A 24,672-nucleotide genomic window follows, 5' to 3' on the forward strand; every position below is an offset into this window, starting at 1 on the left:
TGGGTACATTGACAAAAAATGAGGCCCAAGTTTGATGCTGCAATAGCCATCAAACAATAAAAGTCAACCCTAACCCTTAAATACACACAACAAATAAGATTTGTAGGAGTACCATAGTTGTCATGCAAGGTTAAATTGATTTGGAAGATACATAGTAACAGAGAACATGGTGAAATTGCTGATACTTAAACTAACATTTAGTTGCTAAAATGTTGCAGAATCCCCTATTACTAACAATTGTTCTCAAGACATCTAGGGGTGGGGGGCGACTGGGGGAACAAATCCAAGACCTGAAAGATGGGGCCCTACAATTACGGGCCAAGGTCAAAAATCCCACTGGGGGTGATAGTGCATGTTACAGGTTATGGGGGCCGATGATGGTTCTACTTCAGGGCTTGGGGAAGTAGAACCAGGGTGCATAGAGGAAAGTGTGGAATTAACAATACAAGAAAATGTATCAATAACAAAACTCAACAACAAAATGAATATTAGAGAACCTAACAAAAATAAACCTGTTTCATTGGGGACCAAAGTCTTTTGGACAGAGGTGGATGTGATTAATAATTTGATTGGAGACGGGGGAAATAGAGAGAGAAAAAGGCATTTACCCTGTCTAATGTAGTATCCCCCACCTCTCTGGACCGAATGCTAGTACAGGAAACCCAGTACAGGACACCCACCAGAGACAGACACAGAACATGCAACACAGAACACTGAACACAGACTTTGTCACGACACTATAACCATGGTATTTCTATAACTGTTCAGCTGGCACCAGCTCTCCTGATGTTCTGGTTCAGAGGCTGAAAGATAAAAGCTTAGAAACAAATTAGCACAGTGCTCCCACCACGACAGACCCTGCTCGTTTGAGTTGTCCGCGGGGTACCCATTTTTCCTCCGGGGTATTATCTATGCCACCCAGGGTTTTGCTAACTCTATTGCTTGCGCAGGAGTCAACTCGGTCTCTGACACAGTGTGTCCGGTAATTGGGGCTGCCCCACCCACTGCGGGCACAGGCCCATAGTTTCAGACCACCTTCCAGACGGCCGCAACACGGTTCCTGGGGTCCGGACATCTGGGGTCCGGATCCGGGGGATCCAGATCATACCAAATATCTCTGTCCCAATTATCATATGGTCCTGCACCTCCGTGGGCTTTCACCCCAATGGTGGTGACCCGGGCAGAATAAGCCCCCCGGACCCTGTTCTCCCAGGTGAACCCCTTCAGGACAGATCCTTCAGGCAGGTAACTGCCTGGCTCAAAGTGGCATTCTCTACTTCCACCCGCTCCTGCTCCTCCTCTCCTGCCGCCTCCTGTACTGCGGCCACAGAGAGGGAAGAATCCTGGGTGTTAGCAGTCAAAGCCTGCGCCTTCCACATATCCCGTTCCTTCTCCAACTCATTACATCGGTCCTTGAGTGAATCTATTTCAGTGGCGAGCTGACTCTTTGCTGCCTGCCATTGCCAGCCTGCTTGCCACAGCAGCCAGGCGGCTGCATGATCCAGTCCCCCCTTATCAGGACCGTATATAAGTACATATTTATCCAACATGAGCTCTAGTTCAGGAATTGTACTCCCAGGTGGAACCGCCCCTGGCATCCAGGGGTCTGCCCCTTTTTTTTGGAGCCCTTCTAACAATACCCTGGGTGGTGGCACCACTCCCCAAGGTGGGGTGTCTTCTTGCTTGGGCTGCTTTGCCTTTTTCTTCCCCTTGCCCCACAGTGGCATGCTTAGTAACGGTGTCCTTTTCTCTCTGCAGTGGGTTGCTAGCCTACCATTTTTTCATGCAGGCTCGAGCCGGACCTGCTCAAGAGACTACCTGGGGGGCGGGGGGGCACCAGGGGACCCCTACTCTTGGGTCAAATCCTTCACTAAGCTGCCTGCCTTCTCCACCAGTAATGTTTCCTGAAATTGGGCCAGCTAGTAAGCTTAGGGAGGACTAATGACCCACCAGAGTTTGGCAGAAAGCAGCATATTTATTATACTGATAACTAAGCTCAAAAGACGTGTGCGTGTGGATCACACTCACGCTCGCATACTCATGCTCCCAGGACAGGCATGGCACTGGAAATGTCAGGATCCTTTAAGGTAAGTGTCCCACAGCACAGCAATGGATGGTGGGATGAAGGTAAGTCTTCCTGAGGCACGATGAAATGCAATGCAGCGAACCACTGGCCACGCAGTCCAGGCGAAGAGCCTTCACGGGAGATACAAGCTTGTGAGTGCACTCCTGAGCACATGGCCCCTTCCCCTTTTAAGGACCTGCACCTCATGGAGATGACTTGGCCACATCTGGTTGGTCACACTCCACCTTGGGCAGTGTCCATGCAGTGTCCATGCATTCGGCCTGTGATCGCTGCCTGATTAGGGTGCCAGACACCTTGTCTACCTGGGAGCTCTTCTGATCTTCCAGCTGCTGAAGCAGCCCATTCATCCCACAAGCATTCCAGGAGGAAGGGGAAAGCCACTTCACAGGTATTCAAAGAGGGAGAGGAGACAAAAGCAGGGGGTGGGGGGAAGGTGTAACAGATCTTTTGAGCATACAGGTTATACATAACATACAGATCATATCAGAGCTCTCAGAGGCAGCAGAGGAAGGCGTGTGCCAACCTGCTCCATGCCGAACTACCTGCACCATAAAGGAGTCTCTGCAGGGCCTGGAGGCAGAAGACACGGACCTGGCTGCGGAGGCAGACCAGGCCCTGTCCTCCCTCCTCCAGGGGAAGACTCAAGACCCCTGCAGAGATCCAGTGCAGTCCTGGCCAGAAGAATTCCAGAGCTACCCTCTGGAGCCTGGCCAGAATCAGAGTGTTGAACCGGTGCCATGGACAGGACTAGTTGGTTCAGTACCAGTGCCCTCCCCCACAGGGAGAGGCACCAGAGCAGTCCTGTCCATCTCCACAGCCACTCACCCACCCTGGCCTCCAAATCCTGCCCGTTCTCCGGTGGTGAAGGATATGTGGAAGAAAGGTAAATGCCAAGAGAGAGCAGTGGACCTGCGCTCCACTGAATGGCTTGAAGTGTGGGTGGGAGGGAGCTCACCTGCCACCCGTCCCCGACCACCAGGCCAGAGCTCAGGTGACCCAGGTGACCCAGGCAGAGGAGGCCGCTGAGTAGATGGCCTGGCAGGCCTCCAACCGCACCAGGTTGCCTGTGTCCTGGACCACAAGGACCAAGTCATCGGCATACACCAACAGGACCAGCTGCAGCTCCGGCTCCCAAAGCACCAACCCCGTCAACCTCCGGCAGAGGAGACAGAGGAAGGGCTCTATCGCCAGAGCATACAACTAGCCCAAGAGGGGTGTGATGTTCTTGACATTAACTCTGATTGTATAGATCATTGTTGCAACCAAGGTCATATAGTGACACCAAATATTGTACAAAGGTTGTCGTGTGAGGTGTCTATGAAAAGGTTACGGTTTGCTGGTTATAATTATGCTATCTGTATGCATATCTCATTTTTCTATTTGGAGTTATAAATATTGGCTATGTACTTGTATCTCAATATGTTTGATTCTAAGGAGCCTCAGTGAAGCATTGGTCAGCTTCTTGAGAAAAGACTATAAGTGACAATCAAGAAACAGTTAACTGACAATGGACTTTGGGAGATGCCAATCCACATCTGTGCTTTCCTGGGAACGTTCAAACTAGCCTGTAAACAATAGCGTTGGCCTGTAAAGAACTGAGTCATGCATGGACATGTGACTTGCCCATGTGACTCCAAACTCCATCTTGCTGCTGTGATTTCCACAGTAAGAACAAAGGGATGTCCTTCCACATGGCAGAGGATATAAAAGGCCCTGGAAACCCCTCCATTTTGTCTTCAATCCTGCTTCTTACCTCTGGAGTAACTTTGCTACAAACTGAAGCTCTGAACAAAGGACTGAATGACCCATCCAAGCTGTGGATGTACTCCAGAGACTTGATTTGAACCTGCAGTTTATTCCATCACTGCTACAAGCCTGAACCAAGAACTTTGCCATTATTGTATGGAATTCATAGAATCATAGAATATCAGGGTTGGAAGGGACCTCAGGAGGACATCTAGTCCAACACCCTGCTCAAAGCAGGACCAATCCCCAACTAAATCATCCCAGCCAGGGCTTTGTCAAGCCTGACCTTAAAAACTTCTCAGGAAAGAGATTCCACAACCTCCCTAGGTAACGCATTCCAGTGTTTCACCACCTTCCTAGTGAAAAAGTTTTTCCAGTATCCAACCTAAATCTCCGCCACTGCAACTTGAGACTATTACTCCTCGTTCTGTCATCTGGTACCACTGAGAAGAGTCTAGATCCATCCTCTTTGGAACCCCCTTTCAGGTAGTGGAAAGCAGCTATCAAATCCCCCCTCATTCTTCTCTTCCGCAGACTAAACAATCCCAGTTCCCTCAGCCTCTCCTCATAAGTCATGTGTTCCAGTCCCCTAATCATTTTTGTTGCCCTCTGCTGGACGCTTTCCAATTTTTCCACATCCTTCTTGTAGTGTGGGGCCCAAAACTGGACACAGTACTCCAGATGAGGCTTCACCAATGTCAAATAGAAGGGAATGATCACGCCCCTCGATCTGCTGGCAATGCCCCTACTTATACAGCCCAAAATGCCATTGGCCTTCTTGGCAACAAGGGCACACTGTTCACTCATATCCAGCTTCTTGTCCACTGTAACCCCTAGGTCCTTTTCCGGAGAACTGCTGCCTAGCCATTCGGTCCCTAGTCTGTAGCAGTGCATGGGATTCTTCCGTCCTAAGTGCAGGACTCTGCAGTTGTCCTTGTTGAACCTCATCAGATTTCTTTTGGCCCAATCCTTTAATTTGTCTAGGGCCCTCTGTATCCTATCCCTACCCTCCAGCGTATCTACCTCTCCTCCCAGTTTAGTGTCATCTGCAAACTTGCTGAGGGTGCAATCCACACCATCCTCCAGATCATTTATGAAGATATTGAACAAAACTGGCCCGAGGACTAACCCTTGGGGCACTCCACTTGATACCGGCTGCAAACTAGACATGGAGCCATTGATCAGTACCCATTGAGACCGACAATCTAGCCAACTTTCTATCCACCTTATAGTTCATTCATCCAGCCCATACTTCTTTATTCTTGCTGGCACGAATACTCTGGAAGACCATGTCAAAAGCTTTGCTAAAGTCAAGGAACAACATGACCACTGCTTTCCCCTCATCCACAGAGCCAGTTATCTCATCATAGAAGGCAATTAGATTAGTCAGGCATGACTTGCCCTTGGTGAATCCATGCTGACTGTTCCTGATCACTTTCCTCTCCTCTAAGTGCTTCAGAATCGATTCCTTGAGGACCTGCTCCATGATTTTTCCAGGGACTGAGGTGAGGCTGACTGGCCTATAGTTCCCAGGATCCTCCTTCTTCCCTTTTTTAAAGATGGGCACTACATTAGCCTTTTTCCAGTCGTCCGGGACTTCCCCGGATCGCCATGAGTTTTCAAAGATAATGGCCAATGGCTCTGCAATCACATCCGCCAACTCCTTTAGCACTCTCGGATGTAGCGCAGCCGGCCCCATGGACTTGTGCTCGTCCAGCTTTTCTAAATAGTCCCGAACCACTTGTTTCTTCACAGAGGGCTGGTCACCTCCTCCCCATGCTGTGCTGCCCAGTGCAGCAGTCTGGGAGCTGACCTTGTTCGTGAAGATAGAGGCAAAAAAAGCATTGAGTACATTAGCTTTTTCCACGTCCTCTGTCACTAGGTTGCCTCCCTCATTCAGTAAGGGGCCCACACTTTCCTTCACTTTCTTCTTGTTGCTAACATACCTGAAGAAACCCTTCTTGTTACTCTTAACGTCTCTTGCTAGTTGCACCTCCAGGTGTGATTTGGCCTTCTGATTTCACTCCTGCATGCCCAAGCAATATTTTTATACTCTTCCCTGGTCATTTGTCCAATCTTCCACTTCTTGTAAGCTTCCTTTTTGTGTTTAAGGTCAGCAAGGATTTCACTGTTAAGCCAAGCTGATCACCTGCCACATTTACTATTCTTTCTACACATCCGGATGGTTTGTCCCTATAACCTCAATGAGGATTCTTTAAAATACAGCCAGCTCTCCTGGACTCCTTTCCCCCTCATGTTGTTCTTCCAGGGGATCCTGCCCATCATTTCCCTGAGGTTGTCAAAGTCTGCTTTTCTGAAGTCCAGGGTCCGTATTCTGCTGCTCTCCTTTCTTCCTTGTGTCAGGATCCTGAACTCGACCATCTCATGGTCACTGCCTCCCAGGTTCCCATCCACTTTAGCTTCCCCTACTAATTCTTCTCTGTTTGTGAGCAGCAGGTCAAGAAGAGCTCTGCCCCTAGTTGGTTCCTCCAGCACTTGCACCAGGAAATTGTCCCCTACACTTTCCAAAAACTTCTTGGATTGTCTGTGTACTGCTATATTGCTCTCCCAGGAGATATCAGGGTGATTGAAGTCTCCCATAAGAACCAGAGCCTGCGATCTAGTAACTTCTGTTGTTGCTGGAAGAAAGCCTCGTCCACCTCATCCCCCAGATCCGGTGGTCTATAGCAGACTCCCACCACGACATCACCCTTGTTGCTCATGCTTCTAAACTTAATCCAGAGACACTCAGGTTTTTCTGCAATTTCATACCGGAGTTCTGAGCAGTCATACTGCTCTCTTACATACAATGCAACTCCCCCACCTTTTCTGCCCTGCCTGTCCTTTCTGAACAGTTTATATCCATCCATGACAGTACACCAGTCATGTGAGTTATCCCACCAAGTCTCTGTTATTCCAATCACATCATAATTCCTTGACTGTGCCAGGACTTCCAGTTCTCCCTGCTTGTTTCCCAGCCTTCTTGCATTTGTTTATGGGCACTTGAGATAACTTGCTGTTTGTCCTGCTTTCTTCGTATGGGGCAGGAGCCCTCCCCTTTCGCGTTTTCCTGCTCATGCTTCCTCCCGGTATTGAATTGATTCTATTTAACGAATTTCAACTCTCATCCATATTTCTTTCTTTTATGAATAAACCTTTGGATTTTAGATTCTAAAGGATTGGCATCAGTATGATTTGTGATTAAGATCTGACTTGTATATTGACCTCGATATGGGGCTTGGTCCTTTGCGATTGGGAGAACGATTTTTCTTTTACTGGGGTTTTGGTTTTCATAACCATTCGTCCCCATAATGAGCGGCACTGGTGGTGATACTGGGAAACTGGAGTGTCTAAGGGAATTGTTTGTATGACTTATGGTTAGCCAGTGGGGTGAGACCGAAGTCCTCTCTGTTTGGCTGGTTTGGTGTGCCTTAATAGTAAAGGAAACCCAGCCTTGGGCTATAACTGCCCTGCTCTAAGTAATTTGTGATGAATTGCTACTCTCAGTAGTGTGCCACCCAAATGTGCCCATAAACTCATGGGTTTTGTTAAAAAGTGGGTTGTGGGTTATGGGATTTTTGAAAAACTGCTGGACTTAATAACTTTGGCACAGTTTTTAGACATTGTACCTGATCATGTTAAAGCTGCTGTTTGTGATAGAGACCCTGAGTCAGTCCTACGGGCTGTGGAAATTATGGATGCCCATATCCAAAACAGGGCTCAGGAAGGGTGTAAATCCCATGGGAAAACTAATCACTATTACCCCCAGTTCAAGAGGAGGGAAGGATTTAAAAATAAACCTGGCCCTGACTCTCATAAAGGAGCTCATGGGGGCCAAGAGGGTAGGAACTCTCACCACAAGAATAAACTGATTAAAAGCTATCACTGTGGTGTGCTTGGCCACATGAGACCAGATTGCCCGATCCTGAATAGCAGCCCAAAACTAGCAACCCCAAATGCCATGGTAAATGCCAACTCCATTATTCTGAGCACCCAGGCTGAACCAAGCCACAACAGCACCACCTTGAGCCCAGGTGCAAGCACGGCAGTGGCTAATGTCAACCCCATAGTCTCCAGTAGTATGGGAGGAGGTGAGGAGTTCACCAGAATGAAGGCCTACCATGAAAGGGAGGTGAATGTGAACATGATCTGTTGTGCTGAGGAAGAGGCAGTGTCTGTTCCTTTGATTTACACGGTTGCTGAAAGCCAGGAGGAGATGCCTCTTGAGAGCATTGAGATGGGGGAAGGTTTGATCCTCCCTCAAAGGAAGAAATTGCTGATGTTGTTGAAACACCACAAGTGAACATTCTCCAACAGACCAGGGCTCACTGATAGAATGACACACTCCATTCAGATGGTGGGTCCCCGCCCAGCTCCTAGCAAAGCTTACAGGTCCAAGGGAGAGATGCAGAGACAGATCCAGGAAGAGGTAGAAAGCATGTTGACAATGGGAGTAATCACCAAATCCAAGAGCCCTGGGTTTCTCCCATTGTGATTGTTAGGGGGCTTATTCCTTCACCCACCTACTTCCCTGGTTCTTCTTGCATGAACAGAGAGCAACAATACCCGAAGTCCAAAGGTGCAAACAATTCGATGTTTATTGGGGTGAACTTCCAGCAAGCATGATTCCAGTTTCCTTCCTTAGTATCCTCCTTCCCAGCTCTGACACCACAGAGCCTTACACCTGTGTCCCTGTTCCCATTTCTCCCTTTAACCAAACAGGATTCCAGTTTCCTTACTCCCATTCCCTGTTCCCATTTCCCCCTTTAGCAAAACATGGTTCCAATTTCCTTACCCTCATTCCCTGTTCCCATTTCCCCCTTTACACACACCCACCCCCTCCCACCAAGGCCCCCTCACTTCCTCATTGACTACAGATTATATAGTAAAACTTCAGTTCTGCTTAGCTATACCTTAACCAATCATTTTCCTGAAATTTAACTAACCAATCCTAACATATTGTAACATGATTATGTAACCAATTATATCCCACCACCTTAATTAGTTTACACCCAGCAAAATTAATTATACAGCAGACAGGAACAATCACAGAACCAGACAGAGATTATACAGACAAACAATAGCAAAGTAGGAACTATAATGACAAAACAATACAGAAGTGAGGATTTCACATCCCAGTATTGATAAGTGAGTTCTTGCCAGACAGGATGCTGTTTCCTTTTTACATTTTCTAGGCACTTCCCTTTCTCTGGAGGTGATAGGCATTATCAGGACAGGATTGTATTCAGGACAGGATTGTATTCCTAACAGCCCAATAGCACCTTCTTTCAATGTGACTAGTTTGGAATGTGAGGATGTGACCTGTCACTTCCTAGCTTATGGCTGCCTCTGCTGCTTAGCCAAAGGCCTTAGCCTAAGCACAGGGCCTCAGACTGTCACAGTAAGAGAAGGCCCTTACACCAGCAGACAGTGATTTTGATTCTTTCTTTTATACTTCTAGAACTAGCCAAGTGATAAGAATACCCCTAAATTCTTAAAGTACAGGCCTTTACAGACAGGCCTGAATATCTATATCCTAACAGTGATGGTGCCAAAAACAATAAAACCATGAGATTTTGTGTGGATTATAGGAAGCTAAATGCTGTAACAGCCTGACCCTTACCCCACACCCAGAATAGAGGATCTATTGGACACACTGTGGGGGGGGGGGGCAAAGGGGAGGCAAAGTTTATAGGCACCCTGGATCTGACTAGGGGGTGCTGGCAAATATCCCTAGATGCTGATGCACAAGAAAAATCTGCTTTCATAGTGGAATCTGGCCTGTATGAGTTCAAAGTGTTGCCCTTTGGGATGTGAAATTCAGGGGCTACTTGCATGAGACTTATAAATGAGGTCCTATGGGAATTAGAATCTTTTGCAAGGGCCTATGTAGACAACCTAGCCATCTTCAGCAATTCGTGGCAAGATCACCTTACCTACATAGGAATTCATAGAATATCAGGGTTGGAAGGGACCTCAGGAGGTCATCTAGTCCAACCCCCTGCTCAAAGCAGGACCAATCTCCAATTTTTGCTCCAGATCCCTAAATGGCCCCCTCAAGGATTGAACTCACAACCCTGGGTTTAGCAGGCCAATGCTCAAACCACTGAGCTATCCCTCCCCCTATTGTGTTGCACTGGCTCAGGGAGGCCAATCTAAGTGTTAAGGTTTCTAAATGCAGAATGGGAGCTGCTGAGGTGACCTACCTGGGGCACAGAGTAGGCAATGGGCTACTGTGCCCCAAGCCTTTAAAGGTGGAGGCCATTAAGAATTGGCCTACCCCCTAGAAACTAAGAAGCAGGTCCAATCGTTCATTGATCTGACCAACTATTACAGGAGGTTTGTAAAGGGATTCAGTGACATTGTTACTCCCATCACAGACCTAATGAAAAAAGAAAAACCAGACTGGGTGCTGTGGACAGGGGCCTGTGAGCAGGGATTTCAAAGCATAAAGAGTGCTTTAGCCAAGGAGCCTGTTTTGGCCAGCCCTAATTTTGAAAAGCCTTTTTTGCTATGTAGGGATGTTTCCAAAACTGGGCTGGGGGCAGTGCTAATGCAAGAGTGGCGGGGGGTAAGAGACATCCCATGGCGTACTTAAGCAAGAAATTGTCCCCCACTGAACAAAATGATGCTACCATTGAGAAGGAATGTTATGCCATTGTCTGGGCTGTCAAGCAGCATAAGCCCTATTTGTACAACACTGTATTGCGTGATCATGCCCCTCTGGTCTGGCTGCACAAGGCCAAGGGTACCAACTCCAGGTTGCTGCATTGGAGTTTAGCCGTTCAAGAGTATGAAATGGATATAATCCACATAAAGGGAAAGGAAAATATTGTAGCTGATGCATTGTCCAGGATGGGGAGTCCTTAGGATGCAGTTAGTGATGCTGGTGTCATCCCTTCCTGCATCAATTTTGTGTTGGGGGTGTGATGTTATGAGTGTAATATAATATCTTACTGAAAAAGGTAACACAGGGCCAGAAAGAGTTAATTAACTCACAGACTGACCTGACCATGACCGAATTTTAAAGACTTGTTAGGAAGATATGTAAATGAATAGAGCTTTGAAATGCAAGCCTGCATTGTTAGAGATAGAAGGGTAGCTGTTTGCTCAGGTCTTGTGATGTAAGCAAACAAGTCTTGTCTATTACTATGGCTTTGATTCAAGTCTGGCCACTCAGTAATGGACTTAAAGGTGGCAATTTTGCAACAGAAAAGCTTCAAAAACTTTCCCTGCTTTCCTCTCCCTTGTCCCAGCACACAGGGCTAGTTACAGACAAATACTGGGATAGTGGGGCAGCTTTCTTACCAGGCAAATGGACACTCCCAACAGATAAACTGCTGCTCTTCACACTACAGTGAGCTACTTCCAGCAAATCACAGTTACCTTTTCCAGGTTTACTTTTACAAGCTGTATTAGGCCCTGTCTACACTGGCAAGTTTGTGCGCAGTAAAGCAGCTTTGAGCGCTGTAACTCCCGAGGTGCACACACTGCCAAGCCACTTTGTGCGCAGAAACTGCGCAGTTGCAGCACTCTAAAAAAACCACCTTGAGGGGAGGTGTAGAGCTTTCTGCGCCGGGGCTACAGCACTGTGGTGCCAGTGTAGACACCCTGGTCAATTACAGTGCTGTGATTGGCCTCTGGGAGGTGTCCCACAATGCCTGTTCTCGCCTCTCTTGTCATCGGTTTGAACTCTACTGCCCTGCCCTTAGGTGACCAACCGTCAGCCCCACCCCATACATTCCTTTGCAAATTTGAAAGTCCCCTTCCTGTTTGCTCAGTGATGCGTGCAGTGGTTTCAGCGCATCTTTCCAGGTGGCCATGCCTGCTCCACGCACCAGGTGATCCCCCGCTTGGAGCAATGCTGAGTGCTAGACCTCATCGGCATTTGGAGAGAGGATGCTGTCCAGTCCCAGCTGCACTCCAGCTGTCGGAATTATGATACCTATGGACAGATTTCTAGATGCATGATAGAAAAGGGCCATGACTGGGACACATTCCAGTGGAGGGTCAAAGTGAAGGAGCTGCGGAACGCCTACCACAAGGCACGGGAGGCAAACCACTGCTCCTGTGCTGCGCCCACAAGCTGCTGGTTCTACAAAGAGCTGGACACGATACTTGGTGGTGACACCTCCTCCACTGCGAAGGCCACTGTGGATACTTCGGTGGCTCACATGCCAGTTGAGAGTGGATGGAGCCAGGAGGAGGAAATCTTGGATGAAGATGGGACCCAGAGGCAGAGGATGACTCGGAGATCAAAGATGCATTTAGCCAGGAGCTCTTTTCTACCCCAGAGGAGGCTAGCCAATCACAGCTGTCAGATCTTGGAGAAGCGCAAACAGACGAGGAGGTCCCTGGTAAGTGTATCTGATTTTGGGAATTGCTCAAGTGAGTTGTTGGGGGCAGGAGAGTTGCAGAAAGCAGGCTTGTCTCCCACCTCATGCCTTGTTTGAGTGGTGGAATAGGCTGTTGATACACTCCCTCACTTCATGGGAATCTCCCACAGAGATCTCCAGGAAACTCTCGTGGAGATAGTGGGCAAATCTGCTTCTGCAGGTTCCTCGGCAGAGCTGCTTTGTTTCTTGCCCCATTAACGGTAACTTTCCCATGCCACTGTGTCATCACGGGGAGGGGGAGGGAACCGTTGCTGCACACAGGCTAGCCAAGGCAGAAGCCACAGGCTTGGAGAAGACCCTCCCTTGATTCCCTGCTCACCCTCAGCAGCTAGATATTTTCCATAATGATCACCTCCTGTGGAAAGTGTGGGGAAAGGACTGATTACCAGGCCCACCCTACAGTGCTGGCTCTCCCCAAGTGCCCAAGAGCCACATGCCCAGTGTACAGCAGAGTCCGGTAACAGTGATTTACCCTGCCCCTGTGGCTACTCAACATTTTGTGGGTCTGTGGCTCATGTGTGCTTTCCTGTGGTCAGCCAGTTAGTGACAGGTGTGAGTACTGGCTGTGTTTTAAAGCACTGAAACACTGTTGTCTGTGTTGCAAACAATACTGCTTCTGTAAAATGTTGCATTTAAACTTCACAGAGATGACTTTGGGAGCGCAGCCTCCCTCTTTTTTATCGGTGGCAGAATGGCTGCAAAGAATTAGGAAGTGTCCAAGAAAAGCAAAGGAGGACATTATGCGTGAGGTTATGATGCACTCCACTGCAGAGAAAAAGGAATTGAAGGAGTGGCAGGACAGTGAGAAAAGGGACTGAAAGGAGAACGTGGCACACCAGAAAGAAGCAATGGAGTGGCTCTTAACAGTTATGGAGCGCCAAGCAGACACGCTCCAGGAGATACTAGCTCTTCAAACCGAGCAGCTCCGTGCCCGCCCTCCCCTGCAGCCGCTGTTGCAAAACTCTTTCCCATGCACCCCCCCACACCGCCAACACACTCTTATCAACCTCCTGGCTCCACTCTCTACCTGCAGCATTTCACTCCTCCCTCCTCACAGTCCAGTACTGCGGACTCCTAATACCCACTGCACTCAATACCCATCCCTCTGCAGTTTGGCCCTGCTGAAGTACAGCACCCGCTGCATCGTACTCCAAGGGAGAAGGTTGCATATGATCCCTGGACGTACACAAATCTGTAGCCATCCCAGGACCCCTCCTCCTCTTGAGACCTTCCATTCCCCCATCCCCCTCCCTGCTGATGATTTTTTTCGTTTGACTCTCTCCTCTGCTTCTTGTCTTTCAATAAAAGAATTGTGTTTGTCTGAAAGCAATCTTTATTCTATTAAGTGAAAGCAAAAAGAGCACTGCAAAGCAACATACAATTATGTTAAGGCCCCTTCTTGCATCATGTGCACCAATCACCTCCTAGCATAACAAGCACAGCAATCACGAGCATAGCAACAAATATTAGTGGCTTTCAGCTTCAAATTGCTGCCAAAGCATCCCTGATCCTTGTGGCCCCGCACTGTGCCCCTCTAATAGCCCTGGTCTCTGGCTGTTCAAACTCAGCCTCCAGGAGCTGAGCCTCTGAGGTCCAGCCCTGAGTGAAGCTTTCACCCTTCCCTTCACAAATATTATGGAGCGTACAGCATGTGGCTATAAGCATAGGAATATTGTCATTGGCCATGACCAGCTTCCCATACAGGCATCACCAGCAGGCTTTTAAATGGCCAAATGCACACTCCACAGTCATTCTGCACTTGCTAAGCCTGTTGTTGAACCGCTCCTTGCCACTGTCAAGTTGCCCCGTATATGGCTTCATGAGCCACGGCATTAAGGGGTAGGCAGGATCTCCCAGGATCACAATCGGCATTTCGCCTTCCCCTATGGTGACCTTCTGGTCTGGGAAGAAAGTCCCTGCTTGCAGCTTCTTGAACAGGACAGTGTTCCAAAAGATGCATGTGTCACGCACCTTTCTGGACCAGCCTGCGTTAATGTCTATGAAACTCCCACAGTGATCCACAAGCGCCTGGAGAACCATTGAGAAATACCCCTTGCGATTAATGTACTTGGTGGCTAGGTGGTCTGGTGCCAGAATTGGAATGTGCGTGCCATCTATCGCCCTTCCGCAGTTAGGGAAGCCCATTTGTGCAAAGCCATCCACAATCTCACACACATTGCCTAGAGTCACAGTCTTTCAGAGCAGGATGCAATTAATGGCCCTGCACACTTCCATCAACACAATTCCAAAGGTCGACTTTCCCAGTTCGAACTGGTTAGCGACCAATTGGTAGCAGTCTGGAGTAGCCAGCTTCCACAGTGCAATCGCCACACGCTTCTCCAGCGACAGGGCAGCTCTCATTCTCATGTCCTTGCGCCGCAGGGCTGGGGTGAGCTCATTACACAGTCCCATGAATGTGGCTTTCCTCATGCGGAAGTTCTGCAGCCACTGCTCGTCATCCCAGACGTGCATCACAATGTGATCCCACCGCTCAGTGCTTGTTTCCTGAGCCCCAAAACAGTGTTCCACAGTGGTCAGCACTTCCGCGAATGCCACAAGCATTCTCGTGTCATAGCTACTATGTGTGGTGAGATCAATGTCGCATTCCTCTTGCCTTTGTAGATTAAGGAATAACTCCACTGCCATTCGTGACGTGTTGGTCAGTGTGAGCAGCATTCTGGTCTACAGCTCGGGATCCATTCCTGCAGCCAGAAAGAGGCAGGGCAGGGCGCGCAGTACACAAACCATTGAAAGATGGCGCCAAATGTGGATGGAAGCACAGGAATTGCTGGGATGCGAAGCAATGCATCACGGGGCATTGGAACAGGACCCAGGATGCCCTGCGAAGCCTTCCACCTTCCCCCGAGTTTTAACGGCAAAAGAGAAAGAGGTGCTCTGTGGGATAGCTGCCCAGAGTGCACTGCTCCAAATAGTGCTGCAAGTGCCACAAGTGTGAACACACTATTGCACAAACAGCTGTCAGTGTGAACACACAATAGCAGTTTTCCTTTGGCACTCTCTGAGTGGTGCTGTAACTGCCAGCACTGTAACTTTGGCAGTGTAGACATGCCCTTAGCCAACAATCCATCACCCATCAAAAATCTACCCTTTCCTTCCTAATTAGATCTTTAACCTGACCGTTCACTTTAATCTGCTCCTGAGAAACATTTTCCTGACCAATGAGTTCTTTCTGTGCTTGATCTAATTCCAGATTTGCTTCTGAGACATTAGACAGACATTTAGAAACTTCATTCACAGACAAACTGCTTTTTTGCACAGACAAACAGCTATTTCCCACCAGGTTAGAATCCTCCTCTCCCTGGCCATAGCAAAACTGATTAAACACAGACAACTGCTCAGAGTAATACAGCATACCAACATTGTTATAAGCTGGACTTTCAAAATGATACAGTTTCTGCTGTTCTTCCATTACTTTTTTGACTTGGAGCTGAAGTCTGGCAGTTTCTTGTAGCATCTGGCGAACCCTCTCCTCAGCAGCCAGCAGCTCAATACATTCCCTACGAGCCCTTTCCTCTCTTTCGTCAGCCTCCTTCTCCAGCTGGGCCAACACTTGCTTCTCTCTCACTCAAATTTCTGCCAATTTTTGTAGTTTGGATCCCCCCTGTGTTCTACCAGCCCCACCCTCAGCTGCTTCTTGTTCCCCTTGCGTCCCACAGGCCCCTGCCCCTCCCAGACCACTGTTCGGTGTGCTCATATCCCCTCCCTGAGCGCTTGTGCCCCTTCCCCTTTCAGTTACATGCCCTGTTCACTGCACCCCCCTGATGCCATTGTAGCCCTTCCCCATCTGAGTGCAGCCAGAAGAGCCACCCCCCAGGCCTGTGCCTGTGACCTTGCCCCATTCCCTGCTTCCTTTGGCCCCAGTCCCCCCACACCATTGGCACCCTTGTCCCCCTGCCACAGCCTAGCAGGGAGGAGTGGTTGCTTCTCCCCCTCCCACACCCCGCCCCCACCAGCACCCTCCTTCCCTGCATACAGCCTACCAGGGAGGAGTGGTTAGCCCCATTCCCTCTCCCTCATCTCCCTGCCCCTCCCGCTGGACCCTCCTCCCCTGCATGCTGTCTAGCAGGGAGGAGCGGCTGCCCCTCGCTCCCCCTCCCCCATATTAGTGCCTCTTCCTGCCAAAATGGAGGAGGAACCTGCCCCTGCCCCTACCCTACCCCTGACCCCTACCTGACCCCGTGTTCTCCCCTTTGCCACCACCCCTGCCAGCCCCTGCCGCTGACCTCTTGAACATTGCCGGTCCAGACTACGCTGCTGCCATGGCTGCTGCCCCTCCTGCTCAGGGGGAGCTCCCCCTTCAACTGGCAGAAAGGGCCAGGGGAACAACAAGGGCAAAGGCCCCACCTGGAAAGCAAGATCTCCTGTGGGCGGGGCCAACCCCTGCACCACGGCTCCATCATCTGCCGCGGCTCCTCCTTCCCCTGCCATTCCTTCCACCAGCTTTGGGGGCATTCCACCTCTGGCCACCACAGCAAACATGTACTGCGGCACTGCACCATCTGCCCCAACAGCTGCCTCCAGTACCATCCCTGGTGGCCGGGGTCCCTTTCCCTTGCTGACCAGGAGGCACGGCGTTTGCTGCCTCCTGGTGCCCGCCTCGCCCCACATTGAAACTTACGTGTGGGTGTTGGCGCAGGTGGTGGGGACCATGGCCATCATGACAGTTTCCAAAATGTAGGGGAAGGTCGTGTTCTTCCTGGAGTCGGAGGCCGCCACTCAGGAGGCGGTGGAGAAGGACCTGGCAATGCGGGTGTGTGTATGTCCATCCCTAGAAACCATGGAGGACCTAGGCTTACAGGTGGTGCTGACCTCCATCCCACCCTTCCTCCCCAACACTACCCTGCTGCCCTCCCTCTTCACCCTGGTGAAACCATCTCTGTCATCAGCCCTTTCCTGTTGGGCTGCAAGGACTCCGCCCTCTGTCACGTCTTGTCCTTCCACCGGCAACTGCAACTGCAAGTGCCGCCGGCGTGATGGGGTGGCACTCAAGCGGTCCTTCCTGGTGCCCTACCAGGGGGCCCATTACCGGGTCCATTACTCGATGGGGGAGGCCCAGTCGGCATTAGTGGGGCTGGTGCCCTCATGGATACCGGGGGTCCCAGGCGTCCGGCTGGGCCAGGGGGCAGGAAGCCCTCTGCCAGGTGATGGGGCATGTCCAGAGGGACTGCCCCCTGGCCCAGCCGGACACCCGGGACCCCCGGGATCCATGAGGGCACCAGCCCTATTAATGCCGATGACCCTGTTGGCCTGGCTACCACTGCTGCCCCTCCTCCTCCTGCTCTTGTCCGCGCTCAGGCCCCGGGTGAAGCCCCCCCCCCCCGCCATGCTGCTCTAGTCCTTGGGGAGCCCCTGGCCCTATTCACCTGCCCGGCCATGGATGGTGCTCCATCTGAGGCCACTGAGTAGCCAGGCTCTGAGCCTGTGGGTACACCCTCCACTACCCAGACAGAGCGGCTGGCCTCTCCTCCATAGGGGGGGCCCCACTGAAGACTCCACCATGCCTGATGTCCTGGCTGCATGTGACACGCTTGTCGCGACGCCCGTGCCCAGTCTCAGTGAAAGCCCCCTTCCCACCCCCGTCCCCTTGGCCCCAAATCCCGGTCCAGAGGTGCCGCACTCTGGCAGCTCAGTTGCCAGGGACCATGAACCTGCCTCTGCCTCCACTCCCGCCCCTATCCCTGCCTCTGATCCCACTCCCACCCCTTCGCTTGCCCTAGCCCCAGTTGCTGATCCTGCTCCTGCCCCAATTCCTGCCCCTGTTTCTGGTCCCGGCCCCACTCCGGCCCCCAATGCATCGCCCACACCTCTCCCCTCCATTTCCCATGCCGCTGCCACCCCTGAGGTTGTCTCGTTTTCACTGACAACAGACAACCCTCAGGGGGCGGTTTTCGTGTCTCCCCTTCCCGACACTGTAGGGGACACGAAAACCGCTGGCCTGGTGGGGGCAGCAGCACATCTTTACCTTGGCACGGCAGTGGTGGGATGTGGGAAAGGTGCGCGCCCAGCTCTTCTGCCAAGACTACACCCGGGGCACCAACCGGCGGAGGGATATGGTATTTGGGAAGTTGGAGTGGGAGGTCTTAGATCTGGAGAGGCATCTGGTCTCTGGCCCCGAGGATCCACCCCTCTGCACAGTGTACTGGGAGAAGCGGGAGGAGCTCTGGGCCCTGGAGGACCATTGGGCCCGGGGTGCCTTTGTTCGATCCGGCATTCATTTCCTGCGGGAGATGGATCGCAGCTCCTGCTTCTTCTATGCCCCGGAGAAAAAGAGGGGGGCCAAAAAGCATGTCACCTGCCTCCTGGAGGATGGCGCCCCCCTCACAGGTCTGGAGGAGTTGCATGGAAGGGCCAGGGCCTTCTATGCCAGCCTTTTCTCTCCAGATCCAACTGATGCCAAAGCCTGCAGGGTGCTCTGGACCGAACTCCCAACAGTCAGCGCGGGTGACTGAGACTGGCTGGAGCAGCCTTTCTCTCTGGCCGAGCTCTTGGAAGCTCTTTCTCTCCGTCTCATGCCCACCAACAAATCCCCAGGCATGGACGAGCTGACCGTGGAGTTCTACCGCATGTCCTGGGACATCCTTGGCCCAGATCTTGTCACCATCTGGGCCGAGTCCTTGGAGAGTGGGGTCCTCCCTCTGTTGTGCAGGCAAACCGTGCTCGCCTTGCTGCTGAAGGAGGGTGACCTCCGCAACCTTCGGAACTGGTGTCCTGTCTCGCTCCTCAGCACAGACTACAAGGTCGCAGCGAAGGCCATCTCACTACGCCTGGGGTCCGTGCTGGCGGACGTGGTCCATCCTGACCAGACCTACACTGTCCCAGACCACACCATTTTTGATAACTTGTATTTGGTCCGGGATCTCCTGGAGCTCGGATGTAGGGATGCTCTGTCATTCGCCCTCCCGTCCCTGGACCAGGAGAAAGCATTCAACAAGATGGACCACGGGTATCTCCTGAGCATTCTGCAGGCATTTGGCTTCGGGCCCCAGTTTGTGGGCTTTCTCCAGGTGCTGTACACTGATGAGGAGTGTCTGTTCAGGATCAACTGGACCCTGACCGACCTGGTCAGCTTCAGGCGGGGAGTACGGCAGGGGTGCCCCACCCAGCTTCTTGCCTCCATCCAGACACACATGTCAAACATAAATACTAAAAATCTTATTTCATCATATAAAAGAAAAGGTTCTCTCACTCCCAAAGAATCAGCCACACACCCAGGTCAAATGATAACTTAGATCTTACCCAAAATACACGATTATAACCAATTCTTATTAACTAAACTAAAATTTATTAAGAAAAGAGAAAGAGAGTTAGCTGAAAGATCAATATACATACAGACTTGAATTCAATTTCTTGAGGTCCAGATACATAGCGGAGATGGTGAGTTGTAGTTGCCAAAAGTTCTTTTAGAAATAGTTCCTAGGTTATAGTTCAATGTCCACATTCAGGGTGACTCCAGTCAATGACTGGGGATCTCAATTCTTATGGCTTAGGGTTTCCCGTTCTTGAAACCCAAAGCACATCTTAGATGAAGAAGGATCGTGTCTCAGGGTTTTTATTCATTTATAGCAGCCTCTTGGCCTAATAAAACAATAGGCTTAACTTTCTGTCTCCCAAACATCATGGCAATCAGCACAGGGTAATTTATCCATTAAACAGTTCAGATATAGGTTACCACAATCTTCAAAGAGACATATAGACAATAATACTATTTCACTCAAGTGAATCCTCTCTCCCCCTTTACCTTAGTGTCTGTACATCTCACAAGCTTTAATGTATGAACCCTCACACCCCTGTGGGGTAGGCCCAGAAAGATTAAGGGAATGTCTACACAGCATTGTAAACCTGGCTCATGCTCATGGACTCCGTGTTTCTAAGTCCACGTTTGAGCGTTCAAACTGCATTGCAAACCTGGGTTTATAATTGTTGGATCTGGGTCTCATAATCACGCTGATGTGTCCACACTGCACTGCGCAGACCTTCTGACTTGGGTCTGCAGCTTGAGCTGCATCCACACTGCAAGATGACAGGGCTTGTACCCAAGTCACAGTGGAACTTGGGCTCAGACTCCCCCCTCCCCCGGTAGGTCCTAGAACCTGGTCCTGAGTGCTTGCTGACCCAAACTAGACTGATGTGTGTGTGGATGGTGGGGGGAGGGGTTGGGCTCAAACCTGAGTCTGAGCCTGGGTTTACAATTCAGTGTAGACAGACCCTAAGTGATTTGCCCAAGGTCACAAAAGAAGTCTGAGGCAAAGAAAGGAATTGAATCCATCTTTCTGGCTCACACCCTACACAATCCTTCCTTTGTATTGTCCCCATCGCTAATACGAAACCACAGAAATGTTTGGATTTCTGTTAGGTCTCAACTTTCAGTGGCATCTCAGCAGACGAGTTCAGTTTCTCTCCTAACGAGTGTTGTAACACTCACTAATGTCTTCACTACGAATTTAGGTAGATTTTATAGAAGTCAATTTTTAGAAATTGATTTTATACGTAACCCTTCTGCCTGTCAGAGTTGGCAGCAACAAAGGCCGGGTTCAGTATCTAGGGGTTCCATTCCAATAACACAATGCAAAACTGGCTCAAGCCCCCACCCAGTGACCTGGGACAAATATATACCACCCCCGCTGGGCGCCTCCAAGAGGCAATACTTCCCCTCTCACAAGCACATAGTCTGAGTGTAGCAAAAAGCCTTTTAATAACAGAGAGAAACAATGTGGCATTATGTTGGGGAAACACCACCAACAGGATTCATAACACAACCCATGAGCAAAAAACCCACCCCAAGCAAATTGGGGCATGTCCTTTCCCTTTGGTTCTTGAGTCCAGCAACTCAAAATCACCCAAAGTCCCAAAAGTCCAAAGACCCAAAAGTCTCTGTCCCTGGTCAGGGCAGCCCCAGAGTTCGAAAGTTTATCTGCAGAGTTTTACCTCCCAACCTGGGTGGAGATGGGGGGCGGGGGGGTTAAGGGGCACCTTACGTGGTCCAAAGCTGATGGCCCCACCTCTCCATGGGGCTCCGCTCTGCCAGCAGCCCCATCAGCTGCTCTAGACATCCAACAAACTGCTCTGCTCCACCAGCTGCTCTGCTCCACAAGCTGTTCTACTTGCTGTCCCACAAACTGCTCTACAAGCCGCTCTGCTCGCCATCCCACAAACTGCTCCACCGTATATCTTCAGGCTCCCCTACTACTTAACACAACACTCAGTGATTTCAGCTTGTAGTAGGGGAGCCTCAGTGCTGGTGCACCATTAGCCCAAAGTGAATTCAGCTCAGCAGCCTGTAATTAGACTCCTAATGGAATCAAAATTATCTCTGATATTCCACAGTGGAGAGAGGAGGAAGTGCAATTAGCATGTAAGGCCCTCACCAGCGGGCCCATGCCACCAAGTATTAATACCTACCCCCAACCTCTCTCAATTCACAGAGTTTTGGAACCCATGTCCCTGGCCTAGCGAGTGCTACTTAGTTGATGGCGAGTCCCTCCATCATAACAAAAGGCTAAGTACAGTTCCACTGTCCTTGATTCCCATAATCAGGATAATAACAATTTATTCTTCCTGCCCCAATAACAGAGACACTGGGGATTCCACAGCAGCCAAAGTGACCATTTGGGCAGCTATGGCCTCATTCTAGGGGGGGTGGGTGTGCCTATGCAAATGAGATCGGCCCCTGAAGTTCTTTTCCACAACTTGCCACACCTCACCACCAGATGTCAGGGTGGAGCTCATCCTGACTCTGCTTACATCTACATTCGATTGTGTATGTCCCCACTAAGTGCATTAAGTCGGCGGAGTGTGTCCTCAATACCATGGCTAGCATCGACTTACGGAGCTGTGGGTAGCTATACCACAGTTCCCACAGTCTCCACTGCCCATTGGAATTCTGGGTTAAGCTCCCAATGCCTGATGGGGCAAAAACATTGTTGAGGGTGGTTTTGGGTACATGTCGTCAATTGATGCTTCCTCCCTCCCTCCGTGAAAGCAACGGCAGACAATCATTTTGCGCCTTTTTTCCTGGGTTACCCATGCAGACGCCATACCATGGCAAGCATGGAGCCTGCTCAGCTCATTGCTGCTGTTGTGAACATTGTAAACATCTCATGCATTATCCTGGAGTATGTGCAGAACTGGGCTAAGAGATGCCAGCATGAGGACGATTGTGATGAGGACATGGACACAAACATTCCTGAAAGCACGGGCTGTGGCAATTGGGACATCATGGCGGCAGTAAGGCTGGTTGATACAGTGGAATGCTGATTTTGGGCCCAGCAAACAAGCACAGACTGGTGGGACCACATAGTGTTGCAGGTATGGGATGATTCACAGTGGCTGTGAAACTTTCGCATGCGCAAGGCCACTTTTATGGAACTTTGTGAGTTGCCTTTCCCCGACCCTGAAGCGCAGGAATACCAAGATGAGACCTGCCCTGACAGTTGAGAAGCGAGTGGCCATAGCCCTGTGGAGGCTTGCAATGCCTGACTGCTACCAGTCAGTCGCGAATCAATTTGGAGGCCAAGTCTACTGTGGGGACTGCTGTGCTCCAAGTAGCCAATGCAATCACTGACGTTCTGCTATCAAGGGTAGTGACTCTGGGAAATGTGCAGGTCATACTGGATGGCTTTGCTGCAAGGGGGTTTCTTAACTGTGGTGGGGCGATAGACGGAATGCATATCCCTATCTTGGCACCGGACCACCTTGCCCAACGAGTACGTAAACCGCAAGGGGTACTTCTCAATGGTGTTGCAAGCACTGGTGGATCACAAGGGATGTTTCACCGACATCAACATGGGATGGCTGGGAAAGGTGCATGACGCTTGCATCTTTAGGCACTCTGGGCTGTTTGAGCAGTTGCAAGAAGGGACTTACTTCCCAGATCAGAAAATTACTATTGGGGATGCTGAAATGCCTATAGTTATCCTTGGGAACCCAGCCTACCCCTTGCTCCCATGGCTCATGAAGCCATACACAGGCAGCCTGGACAGTAGTAAGGAGCAGTTCAACTATAGGCTGAGCAAGAGCAGAATGGTGATAGAATGTGCCTTTGGAGTTTAAAAGCTTGCTGGCACTGTTTGCTGACTAGGTCAGACCTCAGCGCAACCAACATTCCCACTGTTATTGCTGCTTGCTGTGTTCTCCATAATATCTGTGAGAGTAAGGGGGAGACATTTATGGCAGGATGGGAGGTTGAGGCAAATCGCCTGGTGGCCAATTTTGAGCAGCCAGACCCCAGGGCGATTAGAAGAGCACAGCTAGATGCGCTGTGCATCAGAGAGGCTTTGAAAACCAGTTTTGTGACTGGCCAGGCTACAATGTGACAGTTGTGTGTGTTTCTCCTTGCTGCAAACCTGCCCCCTTTGTTGATTTTAATTCCCTGTAAGCCAACCACCCTCCCCGCTTCGATCACAGCTGGCAAAGGAAATAAAGTAACCATTGTTTTGAAACCATGATTCTTTCTTTATTAATTAAAAAAAAAAGTGAGATAACTGACAAGGTAGCCCGGGTGGGGTGGGGTGTGGTGGGGTGCAGGAGGAGGGAAGGACAAGGCCAAGTTGCTTATTGTAGCCACACTACAAATCAAAACTGTTTGAATGACAGCCTTCTGTTGCTTGGGCCATCCTCTGGAGTGGAGTGGCTGGGTGCCCAGAGCCTCTTCCCCCTCGTTCTTGGGCGTCTGGGTGAGGAGGATATGGAACTTGGGGAGGAGGGCAGGCAATGGATGCAGAGGGGGACTGTGCTCTTGTTGGCTTTCCTGCAGCTCCAACAGATGCTTCATCATGTCCTTTTGCTCCTCCATTAGCCTCAGCATTGCCTCCTGCCTCTGCTCTTCGTGCTCACTTAATGCTTTCATAGAATCATAGAATATCAGGGTTGGAAGGGACCTCAGGAGGTCATCTAGTCCAACCCCCTGCTCAAAGCAGGACCAATCCCCAATTAAATCATCCCAGCCAGGGCTTTGTCAAGCCTGACCTTAAAAACTTCTAAGGAAGGAGATTCTACCACCTCCCTAGGTAATGCATTCCAGTGTTTCACCACCCTCCTAGTGAAAAAGGTTTTCCTAATATCCAACCTAAACCTTCCCCACTGCAACTTGAGACCATTACTCCTTGTCCTGTCATCTTCTACCACTGAGAATAGTCTAGAACCATCCTCTTTGGAACCACCTCTCAGGTAGTTGAAAGCAGCTATCAAATCCCCCCTCATTCTTCTCTTCTACAGACTAAACAATACCAGTTCCCTCAGCCTCTTCTCATAAGTCATGTGTTCCAGACCCCTAATCATTTTTGTTGCCCTTCGCTGGACTCTCTCCAATTTTTCCACATCCTTCTTGTAGTGTGGGGCCCAAAACTGCACACAGTACTCCAGATGAGGCCTCACCAATGTCGAATAGAGGGGAACGATCACGTCCCTCGATCTGCTGGCTATACC

The 24,672-nt window shown here is 50.3% G+C and overlaps 1 long non-coding RNA gene across 1 annotated transcript in view; it reads right to left on the reverse strand.

The window, feature by feature from the left end:
- Positions 1-2,222: 2,222 nt before the first annotated feature.
- LOC141993499 (uncharacterized) overlaps positions 2,223-24,672 on the reverse strand; it is a 173,551-nt gene continuing 151,101 nt past the window's right edge. Inside the window, exon 5 of the long non-coding RNA XR_012640874.1 lies at positions 2,223-2,466. This is a non-coding gene — a long non-coding RNA (uncharacterized LOC141993499). The remainder of the gene's footprint in view (positions 2,467-24,672) is intronic.

The sequence above is a fragment of the Natator depressus genome, chromosome 9 (assembly GCF_965152275.1).
Source record: "Natator depressus isolate rNatDep1 chromosome 9, rNatDep2.hap1, whole genome shotgun sequence".
Lineage (NCBI taxonomy): Eukaryota > Metazoa > Chordata > Testudines > Cheloniidae > Natator > Natator depressus.